The following is a 21677-nucleotide window of genomic DNA, read 5'->3' on the forward strand; positions in this document are numbered from 1 at the left end:
CCTGCGTAGTGCTATCGCTCGTGCAGTTTCATCAGAACTGTCCGTCCCATGTTCAACAGTACGGAAAGTTTTGCGGTTTAACTTACACTGGTACCCGTACAAGGCCCAGATGCTGCTGCAACGGAAACCTCATGATCCGCAGCAACCTTCCAAATTTGCTCTTTGGTTTCTGCAATGCATCGAAGTTGATAACATGTGGCCGGGCAATATTCTATGGAGTAACAGGACACATTTTACACTACAGGGTCTAGTGAACACACAGAACTTCCGGATATAGGATACTGTTAAACTGCGTGATGTGCACGATGACCCATTGCACGCGCCATATGTGACTGTGTTGTGTGTATTCAGAAGCACTTTTGTTCTCGGTCCGTTCTTTCATGACACAATCCACCCAGAGAGCCTATCAGATGCAACGTGAAGTCTGCACGTTATCGGAACCTCCTTGTGCAGTATGTGATTCCTGTTTTGCAAGAACCCAACTGTGTGGAAACCACTGTTTTCATATAGGATATAGCAACACCTCACGTCGCTCGCCTAGTGAAATATCTGCTTAGTGAAACTTCCACGAACGTGTTATTTCCAGAGATTTGCATGACCTGCAAGATCACCTGATCTGAATCCATCTGACTTTTGGCTATGGGGACATCTGAAAGAACGCGTTTATCAGGGACGCATTCAGTCTCTCCCTGATCTGAAAGTCAGTATACAGGAACACATAGAACGTGTTCCACCAGAACTGTTGCAAGCAAATGTTGATCATGTTTTTTTACGAAGCATCACGTCGACGTCTCCGGTGTACATACTGAAAAAATGTGTAATTGGCAGCCAATAATAAAATTATGCCTTTCTCACCTGTTCGACCTTCCGTGTCCACGCCCCCCCCCTCCCCCAAACTATTTCTATATTTCTTTCTTTCATTCACCGCTCAAGACTTCCACCTGTTGACGAAACTTGGAACAAATTTTTTTCCAGGGTATATCGGTTCTACATTAACGCATTAGAGAATCTACCTAGTTTCGCTGCCACACGGTAACTACAGCCCACACCTGACCTCTGTGAGTTACTGTACTGTAGTTATAACCACCCGGTACCAATCGGTATTACTTTAAAAAAAAAACAAAAACATGCTGAAGACACCACCAGCACTGCACTTAGTATAGAATGTAAGATACCCACAGTTAAGTTATAACTTGCCTTAACAGTGTACCTTACTTAACGTTAAAGTACATCGTGCTGTACTACTCAGTGACGTTTTATAATTTTCTAGTGCTGTTAATGATGTGTCGACAGAAGTGGTGACACAGTGTGGTTTGAGGGGACCGCAATGCACGCTATAAGCTCACGAAGGATGGCGTGAGGTCTGAAACAGGATACGTAATGAATGCCATAAAGAAAAGTACGTAGCTTCTGGAATACTTAACTTTAATCCATCCTTGTTTACATCTGGAGATTGTGGCGATACAAGTGAGACTCTTTAGATACAAACTATGTTACTAATGGCGCCTTGCTAGGTCGTAGCCATTGACTTAGCTGAAGGCTATTCTAACTATCTGCTCTGCAAATGAGCGAGGCTTCGTCAGTGTGCATCGCTAGCTACGTCGTCCGTACAACTGGGGCGAGTGCTAGTAAGTCTCTCTAGACCTGCCGTGTGGTGGCGCTCGGTCTGCTATCACTGAAAGTGGCGACACGCGGGTCCGACATGTACTAATGGACCGCGGCCGATTTAAAGCTACCACCTAGCAAGTGTGGTGTCTGGCGGTGACACCACAGTTAATGATGAATCAGAAAACATAGTCACTGTAAGGTGCACTTGTCAAATACGAGGGCTGTCCAGAAAGTAAGTTACGATTGATCGCGAAATGGAAATCACAGTGAAAATCAGAAATGTTTCATTTGTAACAGTTAGCTACACCTTTCAGCTACTTCTCTACGTAGTCGCCGTTCTGACTCAGACATTCGTCGTAGCGTTGTACCAACTTTCCAATACCCTCATCATAGAAGGTCTGTGCGAAAAATGTTGTCTTCATAGCCAGCGGTTCGTTTGAGCAGAAATGAAACTCAGTGGGAGACAATTACGGGCTGTATTGTGGGTAACCAAACATTTCCAATTGAAACGATGCAGGAACATCTTCATTGCCCCTGCAGAATGAGGTTGAGAGTAGAGTCCTGCATGACCGAGTAAGCGAGCACAAAATACGAGATGGGGCGAGCACATCCTAACTAGATAGGCTGCCCGCACTAGTTCTAGTGACCGAGCATAGATGCCGTGACCGAATACGTAGCACGTAACTTCAAACACATTACACGTGTCATTATCCGTGTGAGACCGCAGCCAGTACGGGATTCTCATTTGTGGTGTGTGTCTCTCTCTCTGTAATCATGCAGTGCGAGGAAGCCAGTGCAGTAAGACGTAAGATTGAAACCAATGTTTACACACTGAAGAGACGGGAAGGTCTAAAAAGCTAAGTATGGAGCACATTTCTGTTGGTTGTAGACGAAAACAGTGCGTCTACTGGGTACGTATGGTTCATAAACCGCTCCACATTATTGTGTTTCCAATCGGGAACCACTCATTTAAAGAAACACAGTTGCAAGAAATCTCACAAAGATACAGTTCCTTCAGGTTCAAATGGCTCTGAGCACTATGGGACTCAACTGCTAAGGTCATTAGTCCCCTAGAACTTAGAACTAGTTAAACCTAACTAACCTAAGGACATCACAAACATCCATGCCCGAGGCAGGATTCGAACCTGCGACCGTAGCGGTCTTGCGGTTCCAGACTGCAGCGCCTTTAACCGCACCGCCACTTCGGCCGGCGGTTCCTTCAGGAATAACGGCAGTAATAAAAAATAGTATTACAGCAAAGTGTGTTGCAATGTGTGCTAAAGATATGAGACCTTTTAATGCTGTTTCCGGTGAAGGTTTCAGAGAAGTAGGCCAAGAATTAGTACATCTAGGTGCGCATTATGGAGGGGTTAACGTGGCAGATGTCATGCCACATCCCTCTATTATAAGCAGACATGTCAAAAAACAAGCTGATGCAACACGAAACAGCATACTGCCTTCTGTTATTGCGGAAGTGTGCAGCGACAGTTGATATGTGGACTGATTCGCATAATCAGGTGCACTATTTGACGCTTACAACACATTACATTAGCACAGATTGGTCTCTTGTGAACAATGTTTTATTTACAACAAAATTCCCGGACGTTAAGAAGACAGGAGTAAATACTATAAAAGAAAGTGCTCTATGAAGTTAGCTGTGTTACGTACCCGTTTTTGGAAACGTTACTTTTGCATTAAAAGAGAAAGAGAGACAGAGATAAATACATTGTGTGTGTGTGTGTGTGTGTGTGTGTGTGTGTGAGAGAGAGAGAGAGAGAGAGAGAGAGAGAGAGAGAGGCGTTGGATTTGTACAGCACAGTGCAGCGAGCCGGGGCGAGGCGAGCTGAGACGTCAGCGGTGACCGGTCATGCTCGGTTATCTGCGTGTCCGGAATCCGGACAACAGACATGGGGCGAGTACGTGACCGAGCCGAGTCGTGTGGGGCCGGACACGAGCGGCTCGGTCCCCCCCGTCAACAGGCGAGACGTGACCGGTCAAACATTAAGCGTTGCAGCACTCTAGTTGAGAGTTGTCTTGAAGAAGAAACCGCACGACAGTTATGTAATGTCGGTTGCATAGCTTCAGGGGAAAATTCTCACCAGGCCCTCGTATTTGGCGGGAGACACTATTTTCTATAACATCTTTACGCGCTCACTAAGAGCTCAGGAATGAAAAGAGCGACATAATTCTACCTAGAGTCATACTAGAGACACTGCCCAACACATCTTTGCAAAGCTTTATCGGATTTTCATAGTCGTTTCCATCTCGCGACCGATCTAACTTACTTTCTGGACAGCCCTCCTACTTCGCTCTGCACGAAGACTGTTGGAGAGCACCGCACTGCGCCAAATTTGGAAATTTGTGGTAAGGTCTTATGGGACCAAACTGTTGTGGTCATCGGTCCCTAAGCTTACGCACTGCTTAATCCAACTTAAACTAACTTACGCTAAGGACAACACACACACCCATGCCCGAGGGAGGACTCCAACCTCCGACGGAGGAAGCCGCGCGGACCGTGACAAGACGCCCAGACCGCGCTGCTACCCCGCGCGAGCGCTGCTCAGAGAGAGAGAGAGAGAGAGAGAGAGAGAAAGAGAAGCTTTGTTCTGCCACATTGTGATCAAGTGGTCTGCCGTCTTCTGCAGTGCATGGTCTCCCCAATGTTTACACGGGACCCCTGGCTACATAACGCCTGTATTCTATATGCACCAGGGAACCGTAAAACAACGCCCTGATAGTAGCATCTGGTAAACTTCGTGCAGGGTACTTTTGCACTACACATTTACGACAAAAAAAAAAAGACTCGTTAGGAAGAAGTTATGCGAATTGGTCACAAATTTGAGATTCATACAGGTATCGATAGCAAATGCAAAATTATTAACTTCGGCGGCCGATGAATGAATGTGTGACTCTACAGTGCTGTATCACTGCGCAGCTGGCAAGGATAATAAACAGGGGACAAGACGATACCAGGGCATAATGTCTTCACGAATTTCATTTCATGTATTCAGTTGGACAATAACTATGCTTCACAGACGAGTGCGTGACAAATATACTCAGTATGATGAGGGTATCTGTTCTTTCGGACATGTCCGAAAGAACAGATACCCTCTTCATATAGCTAAGGCTAACCGGCCATTGGCCTTCTTCTTGTGTGCCGGATTCACACGCATTGACCGAACTCTTACGGGACTCGGTAAGTTTGTCTGCCTCGAGTAATGAGTGTAATGGGCAGGGGCACTGCGAATGTTGTGTGAGGACATTAAGTTGGGAATGTGGGTCTCACGGGGAGCGTGCAAGGGATAAATCCCTGCAGTCGCACTTTTCTCTGTGCCCTCGGTGGCTCAGATGGATAGAGCGTCTGCCATGTAAGGAGAAGATCCCGGGTTCGAGTCCCGGTCGGGCCACACATTTTCAACTGTCCCCGTTGATGTATATCAACGCCTGTCGACAACTTAGGGTCTTGATTTAATTATCATTTCAATACACTCAGTTGTCAGCATTTGAGAGAGGTCGAGTAGTTGGGCTCAAAGAAACCGGTTGGAGTAACCGGCCAACAGTTCGACATTTGAAGAGGAGCGATACCACTCTTCAACGATGTTGGCAGGGATGGGTGAACCATCGCCGAACGCAGCGTAAAGAAGGAAGCGATCGACCGAGAGAGACAACAGAACGTGAGAACCGAGCAAATGTCAGAGGTACTCAGAATCCCGGTATCATCCTTTAGCGTAAGGAGGGCTATGCGTGAAGCGTTCAGTGAATTCGAAAGTAAAATTCTATGTACCGACTTGACAGAAAATCCTAGGAAGTTCTGGTCTTACGTTAAATCAGTAAGTGGCTCGAAACAGCATGTCCAGACACTACGGGATGATGATGGCATTCAAACAGAGGATGACACGCGTAAAGCTGAAATACTAAACACCTTTTTCCAAAGCTGTTTCACAGAGGAAGACCGCACTGCAGTTCCTTCTCTAAATCCTCGCACAAACGAAAAAATGGCTGACATCGAAATAAGTGTCCAAGGAATAGAAAAGCAACTGGAATCACTCAATAGAGGAAAGTCCACTGGACCTGACGGGATACCAATTCGATTCTACACAGAGTACGCGAAAGAACTTGCCCCCCTTCTAACAGCCGTGTACCGCAAGTCTCTAGAGGAACGGAGGGTTCCAAATGATTGGAAAAGAGCACAGATAGTTCCAGTCTTCAAGAAGGGTCGTCGAGCAGATGCGCGAAACTATAGACCTATATCTCTGACGTCGATCTGTTGTAGAATTTTAGAACATGTTTTTTGCTCGAGTATCATGTCGTTTTTGGAAACCCAGAATCTACTATGTAGGAATCAACATGGATTCCGGAAACAGCGATCGTGTGAGACCCAACTCGCTTTATTTGTTCATGAGACCCAGAAAACATTAGATACAGGCTCCCAGGTAGATGCTATTTTTCTTGACTTCCGGAAGGCGTTCGATACAGTTCCGCACTGTCGCCTGATAAACAAAGTAAGAGCCTACGGAATATCAGACCAGCTGTGTGGCTGGATTGAAGAGTTTTTAGCAAACAGAACACAGCATGTTGTTATCAATGGAGAGACGTCTACAGACGTTAAAGTAACCTCTGGCCTGCCACAGGGGAGTGTTATGGGACCATTGCTTTTCACAATATATATAAATGACCTAGTAGATAATGTCGGAAGTTCCATGCGGCTTTTCGCGGATGATGCTGTAGTATACAGAGAAGTTGCAGCATTAGAAAATTGTAGCGAAATGCAGGAAGATCTGCAGCGGATAGGCACTTGGTGCAGGGAGTGGTAACTGACCCTTAACATAGACAAATGTAATGTATTGCGAATACGTAGAAAGAAGGATCCTTTATTGTATGATTATATGATAGCGGAACAAACACTGGTAGCAATTACTTCTGTAAAATATCTGGGAGTATGCGTGCGGAACGATTTGAAGTGGAATGATCATATAAAATTAATTGTTGGTAAGGCGGGTACCAGGTTGAGATTCATTGGGAGAGTGCTTAGAAAATGTAGTCCATCAACAAAGGAGGTGGCTTACAAAACACTCGTTCGACCTATACTTGAGTATTGCTCATCAGTGTGGGATCCGTAGCCCGCATCTCGTGGTCGTGCGGTAGCGTTCTCGCTTCCCACGCCCGGGTTCCCGGGTTCGATTCCCGGCGCGGTCAGGGATTTTCTCTGCCTCGTGATGGCTGGGTGTTGTGTGCTGTCCTTAGGTTAGTTAGGTTTAAGTAGTTCTAAGTTCTAGGGGACTGATGACCATAGATGTTAAGTCCCATAGTGCTCAGAGCCATTTGAACTATTTTTTGGGATCCGTACCAGATCGGTCTGACGGAGGAGATAGAGAAGATCCAAAGAAGAGCGGCGCGTTTCGTCACAGGGTTATTTGGTAACCGTGATAGCGTTACGGAGATGTTTAATAAACTCAAGTGGCAGACTCTGCAAGAGAGGCGCTCTGCATCGCGGTGTAGCTTGCTCACCAGGTTTCGAGAGGGTGCGTTTCTGGATGAGGTATCGAATATATTGCCTCCCCCTACTTATACCTCCCGAGGAGATCACGAATGTAAAATTAGAGAGATTAGAGCGCGCACGGAGGCTTTCAGACAGTCGTTCTTCCCGCGAACCATACGCGACTGGAACAGGAAAGGGAGGTAATGACAGTGGCACGTAAAGTGCCCTCCGCCACACACCGTTGTGTGGCTTGCGGAGTATAAATGTAGATGTAGATCATCATTATCATCGATCCAAAGTGCAACTGGTGCTTCAGTGACCACAAGGACCATTAATAGTGAAACCTTCCCGTCTCCTCTCTATCTCTTTTGTTACACGACCTTCCCTTCTACAATAACCTATGAAACCTTCCCTTAGTATTTCTATCTCTTGCTTAATAATAACAGATGAAAGCTTGCCTTTGAAATTAATTCTCTTTATCAATAATAATAAGTGCAATCTTCGCATAGAAATTCAAATGCTGCTTATTAAAAGTGATTTACTGATTATTTCGACGAAACATAGAATGTGTCGTCGTTGTGGCCCTCAGTCGTTACCTGCAATAACCCAAAACTGTTCCTTACCTTTCTTACTGTTACTGGATTGCCATCTGACTGCTACATCGAACTGCGACATGAATATACTTCCTCTGTTTTACTATACACTATTAGCTGCTGGTGGGTTGTCATAATAAGTGGCTGTATTTATTACCAAAGCTGACGTTATTCTTTAATAGCAAAGCTGACGTTATTCTTTAATTAATTTGACTAAAGTTACGTAATTCATAGTTAAACGTTTTTCTTGACAACAATAAAATTTTGCAAAGTTTTACGTTGATGGTTTTTGGTGTGGATTATAATCAGTAATGCAATATTGCTGGCAAAAATTAATTATATTCTGAAAAAATTTCTTCAAATATTTACTGTTGGTAATGAAATGATTTTACAAACGTTCAAATGGGACTTACTTTTTACAATAACCTTACAACTAGCACTGCGCAGACATACCTTCAGTAGTCTTGAGTTTCTCAAAAAAGAAAAAAAAAAATAATAAATAAATAAATAAAATTCAATAATATTAGTTCCTCTTATGATAATAGTTAGCTGCTGTCTCTGTACATCCGTTTATAATCTCTTGTAAATTATAGCTGGTGGCTGGCAGGCACACCGCTCCTCTCAACCTCGTGCTTCAGACCTGCTACAGACTCGCTTCACATCTCGCTTACTACTGACTTCCTACGAACGCTAAAGTGCGGTCTCTCCCGCCAACAATGCTTTCTGGTGCAGACAATCCCTGCTTCCATTACAAAATGTATCAATGCGCGGTCTTTCCCGCTCTTTTCTTAAACTGTATCCATACGCGGTCTGTCCCGCCATTTTTAAAATTATATCAATGTGCGGTCACTCCCACCAACAATACTTTGGTGCAGACATTCCCTGCTACTACAATTATTTCCAAGATGACAAATATTAATTATTCCTACTTCATCTTATTAATAAAATATAAACATCTTTCATAAATTGTGGCTTGACAATAGACAATAGAAATATACAACTCTTACAATAGGCGGCTCACAGAAAGAGTGCTTAGCTTACGATGTCTTTTCTGCCTACTACCATTGACTTCTATACACCAACAAGCCCGTATGCAGTGGTGTCGGGTACATTCAGTCTGAAATCTCATTGACTGGAGTAGAATTGTCTTCAGTGATGAATACCACTTGGAACTGAGCCCCGATGACCGGCGAAGACGTCTCTGGAGACGACCCAGAGAGACAAGCCTGACCGTCGGCCGCCATACGGCCCGACAGTCAGAAGTGATGATCTGAAGTGTCATTTCATTTCATAGCAGGACCATTTTGGTTGGTTGTCATTCGCAGCACCCTTAAAACACAACGGTACGTCTATGTATTCAAAAAATGGTTCAAATGGCTCTGAGCACTATGGGACTTAACATCTATGGTCATCAGTCCCCTAGAACTTAGAACTACTTAATCCTAACTAACCTAAGGACATCACACAACATCCAGTCATCACGAGGCAGAGAAAATCCCTGACCCCGCCGGGAATCGAACCCGGGAACCCGGGCGTGGGAAGCGAGAACGCTACCGCATTCTATGTATTCAACGCCCCGTTTTGTTGCGCTTAGTGGCAAACCATCCTGGACTTGCGTTTCAGCATCATAATGGCTGCCCGCACACGGCGAGAGTTTCTGCTGCTTGTCTCCGTGCTTCCCAAAGCCTACCTTTGCCAACAAAGTCGCCGGATCTCTCTGCAATTGAGAACGTTTGGGTCGTTATGCGCTGGGCCCTGCAACCAGCTCGGGTTTTTGACAACCTAACGGGCCAATTGGACAGAATTTCGCACGATATCACTCAGGAGGACGTCCAACAGTTGTATAAATCAATGCCAAGCCGTATAACAGCTTACATGAGGGCCAAAGGTGCATCAATGCGTGATCGGCTAGCTCAGTTTCTGAAGCTCTTTCTCTTGAACAAACCATTCAATTTTTTTATGAAATTGTAATCATTTGTTTGTCTGTACATGTACATCGTATTTAACGATTTTTGTCCCACTCGGATAATTCCTTCTTAAAGTGCGCTGCTTTTTTTTATTTTTTTTTAGTATATAATGCCGCCAGACAGTGGGTCGCTCGTTGCGTTAAAGGACACTCGCGAAATGCCCTGGCAAAAGCATCAGTAAATTTACAGTGACTGGTAAACTTCCTGAGAGGTATTTGTGCGTTATACAAGGCCGTACTGAGAAATAATGCCTCCAAATTTTTTATGTTGAAACTTTTATAGGTTTTTAACAATCATGAAATTTATTCATCATGCCTATATATTTATTTCTCAACCTAGTCTCCTTGGTGGTGAAAACATTTCTCCCGACGAGAGACCAGTTTGTTGATACAATAACTGTAGAATTTTTGACTTTGTAGACGGAGCTGCAACCTCACCTCCGCTTGCATCGGTCATCACTAAGTCATGTCTGGTAGGTGTTCTCCAAGTTGTGGAAACAGATGAAAAGCGGATGGGACTAAATTCGGGACTGTATGGAGGATCATTGAGGGCAGTGAACCCAAGGCGTCGGATTGTTGCAGCTGTCGCACAGCTCGTGTCTGGTCTGGCATTTTTAAGCTGAAGGAGAGGGTGTTCCATGTTTATACGAGCTCTTCGAATTCGATTACAGCACGCTGTTTCTCACGCACCGACATAGCTACATTACACACCGCTACAGTTTGGGGCTCTCAAGCGGCAGAGGACTGCAAAAATGTACACACGAAGAATAAAAATGTAGAATGTTAATAACGTTTGTTTTATTAAAAAAGCAGAAATGAAGTACGACGATGACAAGATACATTTATAGACTTATCTGCTGAGGCAACCAAAGGGGGATTGCTAGCGAACATACGGAATGAATATGAGGAATTGTTTTCCTACTAGAAACAATGGGGGCTCAGTTGCAGCAACTCACAGGAATAAATCTTGAGTCAGCAGCGCGAAAGAAGAGAGGTTGGATAGATGTTGGTGGGAAGGCGCTGAAAACAGTATTTGGGACGGCAGTTTGTGAGGGCATCTGGAACTTAAATAACACAACTCGGATGGTGTAGAAATTAGTCATGAACACAGAAACAACAGAAAGTTGGCATTCGAAATAGTTCGCGAATATGGAACAGGGAATATTGAACATTACTAAAACAATATCTAGAATAATAACCGAATTACTGCAGTATACAAAAGAAACTACGGGTGCACCAAAGAAAGATCTGAAGAAGGTACATAATCACTTGAGTACATTAGATGAAAGAGTAGTAATAGCGAAATTGCTGTGAGAACTAGCAAACAGCTTGGGGATGCTAGAACAGAAATCAAGAGGAAACAGGAAGCAGTTCATCATGCGACATACGGACAGTTAAGTACGACACTGTTAACTCCACAACAATTTTTATTTGGCCCACAAGAAGCGGAAAAAGAGTTTCCATCAGGGTACGACACACACTACCTATAACAAGATGTAACAGAGGATTCTTCTATCACACTGACGCGGTTAAGGTCTATACGGATCAGGCTAGTATATACATTGATATACACTCCTGGAAATTGAAATAAGAACACCGTGAATTCATTGTCCCAGGAAGGGGAAACTTTATTGACACATTCCTGGGGTCAGATACATCACATGATCACACTGACAGAACCACAGGCACATAGACACAGGCAACAGAGCATGCACAATGTCGGCACTAGTACAATGTATATCCACCTTTCGCAGCAATGCAGGCTGCTATTCTCCCATGGAGACGATCGTAGAGATGCTGGATGTAGTCCTGTGGAACGGCTTGCCATGCCATTTCCACCTGGCGCCTCAGTTGGACCAGCGTTTGTGCTGGACGTGCAGACCGCGTGAGACGACGCTTCATCCAGTCCCAAACATGCTCAATGGGGGACAGATCCGGAGATCTTGCTGGCCAGGGTAGTTGATTTACACCTTCTAGAGCACGTTGGGTGGCACGGGATACATGCGGACGTGCATTGTCCTGTTGGAACAGCAAGTTCCCTTGCCGGTCTAGGAATGGTAGAACGATGACTTCGATGACGGTTTGGATGTACCGTGCACTATTCAGTGTCCCCTCGACGATCACCAGTGGTGTACGGCCAGTGTAGGAGATCGCTCCCCACACCATGATGCCGGGTGTTGGCCCTGTGTGCCTCGGTCGTATGCAGTCCTGATTGTGGCGCTCACCTGCACGGCGCCAAACACGCATACGACCATCATTGGCACCAAGGCAGAAGCGACTCTCATCGCTGAAGACGACACGTCTCCATTCGTCCCTCCATTCACGCCTGTCGCGACACCACTGGAGGCGGGCTGCACGATGTTGGAGCGTGAGCGGAAGACGGCCTAACGGTGTGCGGGACCGTAGCCCAGCTTCATGGAGACGGTTGCGAATGGTCCTCGCCGATACCCCAGGAGCAACAGTGTCCCTAATTTGCTGGGAAGTGGCGGTGCGGTCCCCTACGGCACTGCATAAGATCCTACGGTCTAGGCGTGCATCCGTGCGTCGCTGCGGTCCGGTCCCAGGTCGACGGGCACGTGCACCTTCCGCCGACCACTGGCGACAACATCGATGTACTGTGGAGACCTCACGCCCCACGTGTTGAGCAATTCGGCGGTACGTCCACCCGGCCTCCCGCATGCCCACTATACGCCCTCGCTCAAAGTCCGTCAACTGCACATACGGTTCACGTCCACGCTGTCGCGGCATGCTACCAGTGTTAAAGACTGCGATGGAGCTCCGTATGCCACGGCAAACTGGCTGACACTGACGGCGGCGGTGCACAAATGCTGCGCAGCTAGCGCCATTCGACGGCCAACACCGCGGTTCCTGGTGTGTCCGCTGTGCCGTGCGTGTGATCATTGCTTGTACAGCCCTCTCGCAGTGTCCGGAGCAAGTATGGTGGGTCTGACACACCGGTGTCAATGTGTTCTTTTTTCCATTTCCAGGAGTGTACAATTTACAGCAAGAAGTTTAAACGCTTGAGACCAGTGTTTTACGATCCATCCGTATCCAGTCAAATTGAATGTTATTAACAAACTGGTACAGGTTCAACCTCACGAAGTACTACCTTTTTCGGAGCAAAGAGATACTCTCTTTGTTATGGCAGTAGGGGATTTCAGCAATTATGTTTATCAAGGAAATAGTCACCTTTTGTCTGGCTCAAGTGGTGCGTGCTGACAAGCGATCGTGAGAAATCCAGCTATTCCTAGGGAGAATGGAATCACCAGAATGCAAGAGGATAACATGAGTGCCACAAACACATTTCAGCGGATTGGCAATCATTGGATTTATTCTATGTTCTCACCAGAAACGGTAGTAGTTAATTGGTATGATAACAGAACACTTACAGGAATGACGACAGAGTGAGTCATTGATTAATGGAACAAAATGTGACATGGCTGGAATGCAATTTCAAAAGGTTCAAATGGCTCTGAGCACTATGGGACTTAACTTCTGAGGTCATCAGTCCCCTAGAACTTAAAACTACTTAAACCTAACTAACCTAAGGACATCACACACATCCATGCCCGAGGCAGGATTCGAACCTGCTACCGTAGCGGTAGCGCGGTTCCAGACTGTAGCGCCTAGAACCGCTCGGCCACTCCGGCCGGCAATGCAATTTCACCTTGCCGCTACGCCTACAAGAACCACTACAATTACAGATACACGACCAGTGTTGTATTGGCTGAAGAAACCTCCAAGTGTAGTACCCATGCAAAACACAGACCCAGAAATATCAAGAAAAACGTAGGCGGAACACCATTACGACCAGTGTATCAACTACTAGTGATACTGACATCCATTTGCGCAATTTGCTTTTGCCCAAAAAGGAATATCACTCAGGCAAACGAAGCAACCGTTCATAAACTCCCCATGGAATGAATTCGCACTAGCACGTAGGAAATTATAGAAAAATGCAGCAAGAAGTGGAATAGGAAGATAATGTTAAACTAAATTAATACCTTTGTTGTTGATTTAAAAAATGAGAAATTCAGAGTAAACAAAATCGTAAATATGTAAGATATGAAATTAGTAAGCAAGGGAAAATGTAAAATTCGGACGGAATGTTATTGAAGCGAAGGAGAGTGTTACGAACTGAGATTAGTACAGGAATGGGAGAGTGAAAGTTTTCTAAGACCCTACAGCTCAGAACTGCTTCAGTGCAGGGAGGTGTCAATACAAGCCAGCTGCAAGGCGTAGGCATTTCGATACGGTTAGTCGATCACCAAGAGTGTGCCGTCGATTCTTCTGCGTGTGAGAGAGAATGAGCTCAGCAGGAAAGTGTAAGACAAGAGTGCACCAAACTGCCTTCATTGCTTGCATAACATTATGTAAGATGTGCTAGATAGAACAACAATGCGTACTGGAGACCTGGCGGAGCAATTAGAGTACTGAAACAAACCCGTTAAGCAAATGTAGCAGAGCTAGAGACCGCTGACCACTCGAAATAAATAGGATGAATTCGGTCATTATGAATGATATCGCACGGCGAAGTCTGTCAGTTCAGTAAATACTGCAACCAGCTAGCCTAGACGCAATCGATCACAAGGATCAGTGGCATCCTTGACATTTGCATTCCCCTCTCTGATTATTGGCCGGCCGCGGTGGCCGAGCAGTTCTAGGCGCTTCAGTCCGGAACTGCGCGACTGCTACGGCCGCAGGTTCGAATCCTGCCTCGGGCATGGATGTGTGTGATGTCCTTAGGTTAGTTAGGTTTAAGTATTTCTAAGTTCGAGGGGACTGATGACCTCAGATGTTAAGTCCCATAGTGCTCAGAGCCATTTGAACTATTTGATTTGATTATTGTATTGCAACGTCTTGTGTAAGATTCTTCCAGTAGTGTCACATTGTGCCAGTCATGCTCTCGCTGCCTAGCTTAATGACAGCAGTTCTATAACAATGGATAACTGACGCCAGAGTCCAGGGCTGAAGCTGTCACTGATGGGTAGTCCATGTGTCCACTAACACCGTTCCAGTTCAGGGCACGAGTTGCCGTAATACTTTGGCATCAGAAGGACTACAGAACCTACAAAACCGGCGGGCCAGGACTAGAGTACATCATGACATCAGACGTCGCGGCAGTTGACACTGCGGTTCAAATGGTTCAAATGGCTCTGAGCACTATGGGACTCAACATCTTAGGTCATAAGTCCCCTAGAACTTAGAACTACTTAAACCTAACTAACCTAAGGACATCACACACACCCATGCCCGAGGCAGGATTCGAACCTGCGACCGTAGCAGTCCCGCGGTTCCGGACTGCAGCGCCAGAACCGCACGGCCAGACACTGCGGTCCATATGGCGGAACAATGTGGTCAAGGACCAGAGGGATAGAACACTCTCAGGGCGTTGTGTAAATCAGCCACACATGCACCGCAACCATACCTCCTCTGCAGCAGATCTACCGCACAGGAAGGGCCTACGGATTGTCATGTAGGTAGCCTTCCAGATCATGAGCCGCTGGCCTACACTATGGGCTGACAGCAACCTCCAGGCAGCCTGGAGCCTGCCACTGATGACAACAGATTCCACTGTGGTCTACGCAGCAACTTGCCGCCGCTGAGACCAATCGATGAGGTGCATATTGAACAATAAAACGATTAATAACTAATCTTGTTTTATTTGCTTCAAACGATACCTCACAGGTCCTCAGGCCACATATCCTGACAGAATTGTAGGAGTTTCCACCCAGTGAGTGGGCGACTGCTACAATACGCATAAAAAATTTAAAATGCGGAGCATATAAGTAAAGCAGTGTGGGAGGTTATTAAAAAGGGAAACGGGGAGAGGTAAACAAAATCATAATATCATACTGATAAGGGATGGGGATAAAATAATAAATGATGCACATCACCTAGCAAACTATGCACATAAGAATTTTTGAAGTATAGCAGAGAAATTACAACAAAAATTTCCTAAAACAATATAGCAACCAGTAAATAATTATGCACTAAGTACAATGATATTACTACCAGCTACAGAAGATGAAGGTACTAAAACTGTACAATACCCCCCCCCCCCCACAAAAAAACCAGTAGGCTTAGATGAAGTATCCATGCATGTGCTGAAACAATGCATACTGAGTATGCAAGCTTTCTGAACAAACATAATAAATGAATCATTCATATTAGGGATATCTGCAGAGTATTATTTATAACAGGCTTGTGCTATAGCTCTTCTAAAGAAAGGTAATGCAGAAGACAGAATGCTACCGGACAATTTCTATGTACATATCATTCCCAAGAACAATAAAATCGATTATGAGAGACAGATTAATGAAGTACTTGAACAAATACAATCTTTTAAGTGAATCACAGTTGGGTTTTCGAAGTGGTAAAAGTACAGAATAAGCCATAATTGAATTCACAAAAGTGATGCTAATCTCTCTTGACAAAGATGAGTGCCCCATTACTTTGGACAGTAAGTATTCCATTGCGTCTGCGACCACGTTTGGCTCAATAACGTACTCTTGTCTTGGTCGCTAAATTCTTTTTATTACACTCCTTATTACGCGTTTCGCTTTAACAGCATCATCAGATAGATCTGTTTTCATTACGAATCACTTTCCTGAAGAGTAGTTACGGACATCGTGATCTTTAAATGATTTTTTGGATGATTACGAATCACTTTCATGAAGAGTTGCTATGGACATTGTATTTTTAAATGATTTTTTTGATGACGGATTAAGTGATGTTTTGGAAACATGAACATATGCGATAGTATTTCAGGTGTGCTTCATAGCATATTGAGACCGCTTCCTTGCGGTATTGGGTTCTCTCCCTTGCGTAATTTTGACGTCGAGCCACCCGTAACATGACAATCGACGAGACTGTCAGGGATTGTGCTGCCATTATTTTCTCGCACAGTAGCGCTTTCTTCGGGATTTATTTCGTTAGCAGGTATGTGTAATGATGGACGTGCGTGTCACGCGGGATTTGTTGTGGATTGCCATTATTGTAATTACGCACCTGACATGATGCATCCCATATGCTGTGTATGCTTTGTTTTTGTTTTCGTCGAGTATGTGGACAAAGCAACATTATATTACACATATTTTAATGTCAAGTGTTAGTAGCTAGTTTCTTATACATAAATTTCACGAGAATATTAGACCTAGGACAATATCCACAGTTGTGTCATGTTGTGTGTTATCATTCCCACTACTGCTCACTATCGTACTGTCATTATTGTTTTTACATGATACTCTATTTAGAATGTCACAAAGGGTTTTTTCCCCTCTCCCGGCCACAAGAAAAGTTCCCTTCTCTCCTGTAAAAGTGGGCTAGGAGGAAAGGTACATGCTTTGAGGGTTGATAGTACCGGTGATTCTGAATAAAAAACGTCATCTGAATATCTGTCCTGTTCTTAAAAGTTTCCGAGGAAACTAATGAAACCGGCCGGAGTGGTCATGCGGTTCTAGGCTTTGCAGTCTGGAGCCGAGCGACCGCTACGGTCGCAGGTTCGAATCCTGCCTCGGGCATGGATGTGTGTGATGTCCTTAGGTTAGTTAGGTTTAATTAGTTCTAAGTTCTAGGCGACTGATGACCTCAGAAGTTAAGTCGCATAGTGCCCAGAGCCATTTTGAGCCAAACTAATGAAAATAATGGGAACAGGATAAATGCAGGGGATAGTAAATGAAATATTGTGATCTAATGTTTTGTGCAACTTTTCGTCACTAAATATGTGCAAAACGTTCTCCGTCAACTGCAATGCATTTTGCAAATCTTGTAGACAGCTGCTGTTTTCATGATCTGAGCTCATTCGTATCGTTCTTTTCTTGAGCACATGTATGTAAAACAGAGCGAGAAATTTCTCCTTTGTGTCCGCTCTGCGCTTATAGAGTTCGCTCTTAAGCCAACCCCATAAACAATAGATGGGGTGACCTCGGTGGCCAATAAATAACTCCACGGTGACCGATCCAACACCTTTGGTCGTGTTGAAAATACATACCACGTCGTGTTGCCAAAGAAATACCCCCCAAGTATTCTGGTAACACATACTGAAGGAAATCAAAGTACCGAATTCCATTAAGACGGTTATCTAAAACAACCGGACAGATTAGTTGGTCATCAATAATAATGCACCTCAAGTTCACTGATGACTCATCAATGAACAGAATACGTGAAATACAGCGTTTGTTGGTGGTGATCCGTTGACAGAACTCCTTCCATTTGGTTCAAATGGCTCTGAGCACTATGGGACTTAATTTCTAAGGCCATCAGTCCCCTAGAACTTAGAACTACTTAAACCTAACTAACCTAAGGACATCACACACATCCACTTGCAGGACTCGTCTCCCCACCGTGCGCAAGTGAAGTGCGCGTTGAAATGGCCAGTGAAGACAACTCTACGTAGCCTAATGTCCATTTGATTGTATTCACATGTGAGTACTGGTGAAAGACATGTGACTAACGTCCGCGATTTTCAAACAGCAGTATGTCGGACACGTTTAAAAAAAGGGCATATGTTTATTTTAAGTTTTCTGTTCAGAGTTACTAATACTATGACCTTCAAAGTATGTACGTCTTCATCTGACTCACCTTTCGTATGTAACAGAGTTAGTTGTAGTTTTGTTATAAATATTTCAGTAATATGTTTCCCACTGGATATGCATTAATTGCAATGTTGGTTATTTCTAAATTTGTACTGTAAATACATCGTCATGTGATTCGACCTGAGCATATTTTGATTCATAATAACGTATAATGTAAAGTAATAATATGTTTCATAATGTAATATGGATAGGCTGCAATTGTGATACTGATGGTGGGAATAACTGCTTCACGTTAAAATAATATAGGAAATCATATTCAACATGCGCCGTTCACTGCAGCCAACTGGTGTTTACCTTGTAATGAGAGACACGGCGAGAGCCAGTTGGGCGTGTTGTGTAAGATGTTAATGTCAACTAGACACCATGTATCCATAGTTTCGCATTTCAACTTACGCGTCACCACAATAATTACTGTAAACATTGATTTTTTAAAAAAAAGAGCCTATTCATCAATCCTAGTGTTAGCTCTTTGAACCATGGATCTATCTGATGATGCTGTTAAAGCGATACGCGCAGAGAGGAATATAATAAAAAGAATTTAGCGACCAAGACAAGGGTGTATTATTACCGACAAAGATCAGGGTGTGACAGACACATTTTTAGATCTTTCTAAGGCTTTTGATACTGTCGACCATAAGATTGTACTAAATAAGCTAGAAGCATTAGGAATAAGGGGCGTAGCTAATGACTGGTTCAGATCATACATAACAAATAGGGTACAAAGGGCAGAGATAACACATATCTCAAATAAGTATGAGCATGTATTAAAACACTTATCAGATCAAAAATACATTAATATAGGAGTTCCTCAGGGTAGCATATTTTGGCCAGTATTGTTCCTGACATAAACCAATGACTTTTGCAATAGTGTTAGCCTCGAGGAAAAATTATTCTCTGTGGACGAAAACAATATTATAATCATCTTGGTGTTGCAGTTCTTCTTGTTAAGCCCGTGCTTCCTATGAAATAGGAAGAGGAATTCCACCTTACGCAAGGCACCTTTTTTCTGTTTTTTTTTCACCCAGACATGTTTCAGCACTTTTTACGCTATCGTCAATGGGTTATTTTTTATTTCTAACTATAAAGTTGTTATTACATATTAACATTTAGCGAAACGTTTGGTACATTATATTTACAACTGTGAATGAATAATTGTTGTAAAATATTATACATAATTTGTTCATAGTTCCCAGTTGAGTTACGTAATAATTACCTGATGCACTATGTGTTGTTTATAACATTATGCCAAAGTTCTATTTATAGCTAAATTGGCAAAATGAGTGGATGTATGGATTAGTTTACATGCCTTACATGATACTATTGGACATTTGTTTTGGTTACTATTCTGCTACACAATCTACAACTTCTCTTCTGCAAACAGCAAAACGTAATTTTTTTTCTGTTTATTATGCATATACCAAACGGAAATGAATATGTCACATTTCTCGTGTTTAACTTATAGTATCGATACTGTGGTGCTTTCTCGTATATTGTTGGCGAAGTGAATAGGCAGATTTCGTGACCTGTAGTCGCTTGACACAGCACTTCTTGGACTTTTCAAAACATAGGCAGAGTTTTCGCCGCCATTACGTTTTGTTGTGGCTCTGTCATTTGTTTCGAAGCGTGTTTCGCTGGGTGAGGCGCGTGAGTTTGAAGTTTATTTGGCGTCTGTGGTGTTTGGTTTGTTTGAGTGCGCGCGTGCGCTAGCACGCGCTCGCTTCTCTCTCTCTCTCTCTGTGTGTGTGTGTGTGAGTGAGTGTGTGTGTGTTCAGGACTGGGGCATAGAGAGAGAAAATGGAGAGACAGAGAGAGAGAGAGAGAGAGAGAGAGAGAGAGAGAGAGAGAGAGAGAGAGAGAGAGAGGGAAAAGGATTTTTTTTTCTTATGGGTAGTTTTGGCGTGGGTGTTATTTGTATAGTTCTTCTACTGTGGCGAAGAGGGTATTATTGCACAGTCATGTGTATTCATTGAGTACTTTCTTTCCTTGAGTTACTGATTTTTGGATGTGATAATTTTCTTCTATAGTTAATTTTTGGTATAAGCTGCTACTAGTTTTAAGGACGTGTAGCTCAGTTTCAATGCTTGTTGGGTAGTGATTGTGTGCTGTCTGGTGGTCTGCAAGTGTTGAATGTGAGCTTTTGCTTTTCAGTGCTCTGAGGTGTTCTGTGTACCTGGTTCTGAAATTCCTGCATGTTTGGCCCATATATACAGACTGTAAGTAAGTTGGTATATACTGGACTGGCTGTATTTGTCAGTATTGGTGGTATTTCCTCCAAGTCTGCATTGAATTGTGTTGTTGGTTCTGTATGCTATGTTGAGTCCTTGTTTCTTTAGCATATTATCCACCTTGTGTGTGAATTTGTTGTTGTAAGTCATTATATGCCATATGTTGCTTACTGTCTGCTGATTTGTTGTGTGTTGTGTCGTGTTTGTTTGTGTGTGTGTTTCATGGTTATGTGTTGTTTGTTTTTGTATGTTGTCGTTTATTTTGTCTACCCTCATTGCATCATATCCATTCTCCTGTGCAATTTGTTTTATTGTTTTCAGTTCTTGTGTGTAATCATGTTTGTTCGTGGGTATTTTGTTCATTCTGTGTAGTAAATATCTGAAGCTGGCCTTTTGTGAGTTATGAGGTGATTGGATTGGTTATGAATAATGGTGTTGGTGATTGTGAGTTTTCTGTAGATTGTGAATTCATGATTGTTGTTTCTTTTGTGTATGGTGAGATCTAAGAGATTAAGTTTTCCACGTGTTTGTGTTTCAATGGTGAACTGTATTTGTGGGTGGATGGAGTTTAAGTTCTTTTATGCGAGGCTGTGGTTCATCTATTAAGCAAATTATGTCATCTACATATCTGTACCAATGTATTATTTTGTACTGTTTCGGTAGGTTTGGTAGGAAGTAGGTTACAGTACACTTGTTCACCCACTGCTTGAATACTGCTTACCCGTGTGGGATCCGTGATAGGGTTGATAGAAGAGATAGAGAAGATCCAACGGAGAGCAGTGCGCTTCGTTACAGGATCATTTAGCAATTGCGAAAGCGTTACGGAGATGATAGATAAACTCCAGTGGAAGACTCTGCAAGAGAGACGCTCAGTAGCTCGGTACGGGCTTTTGTTGAAGTTTCCAGAACATACTTTCACCGAGGAGTCAAGCAGTACATTGTTCCCTCCTACGTATATCTCGCGAAGAGACCATGAGGATAAAATCAGAGAGATTAGAGCCCACACAGAGGCATACCGACAATCTTTCTTTCCACGAACAATACGAGACTGGAATAGAAGGGAGAACCGATAGAGGTACTCAAAGTACCCTCCGCCACACACCGTCACGTGGCTTGCGGAGTATAGATGTAGATGTAGATGTCGACACCTGAAAGAGGAGGTCGCCTACTGGCATCCGTGGTGTGAGGAAGTTAGTTGCTACATTCCAG

Source organism: Schistocerca americana, chromosome X (assembly GCF_021461395.2).
Source record: "Schistocerca americana isolate TAMUIC-IGC-003095 chromosome X, iqSchAmer2.1, whole genome shotgun sequence".
Lineage (NCBI taxonomy): Eukaryota > Metazoa > Arthropoda > Insecta > Orthoptera > Acrididae > Schistocerca > Schistocerca americana.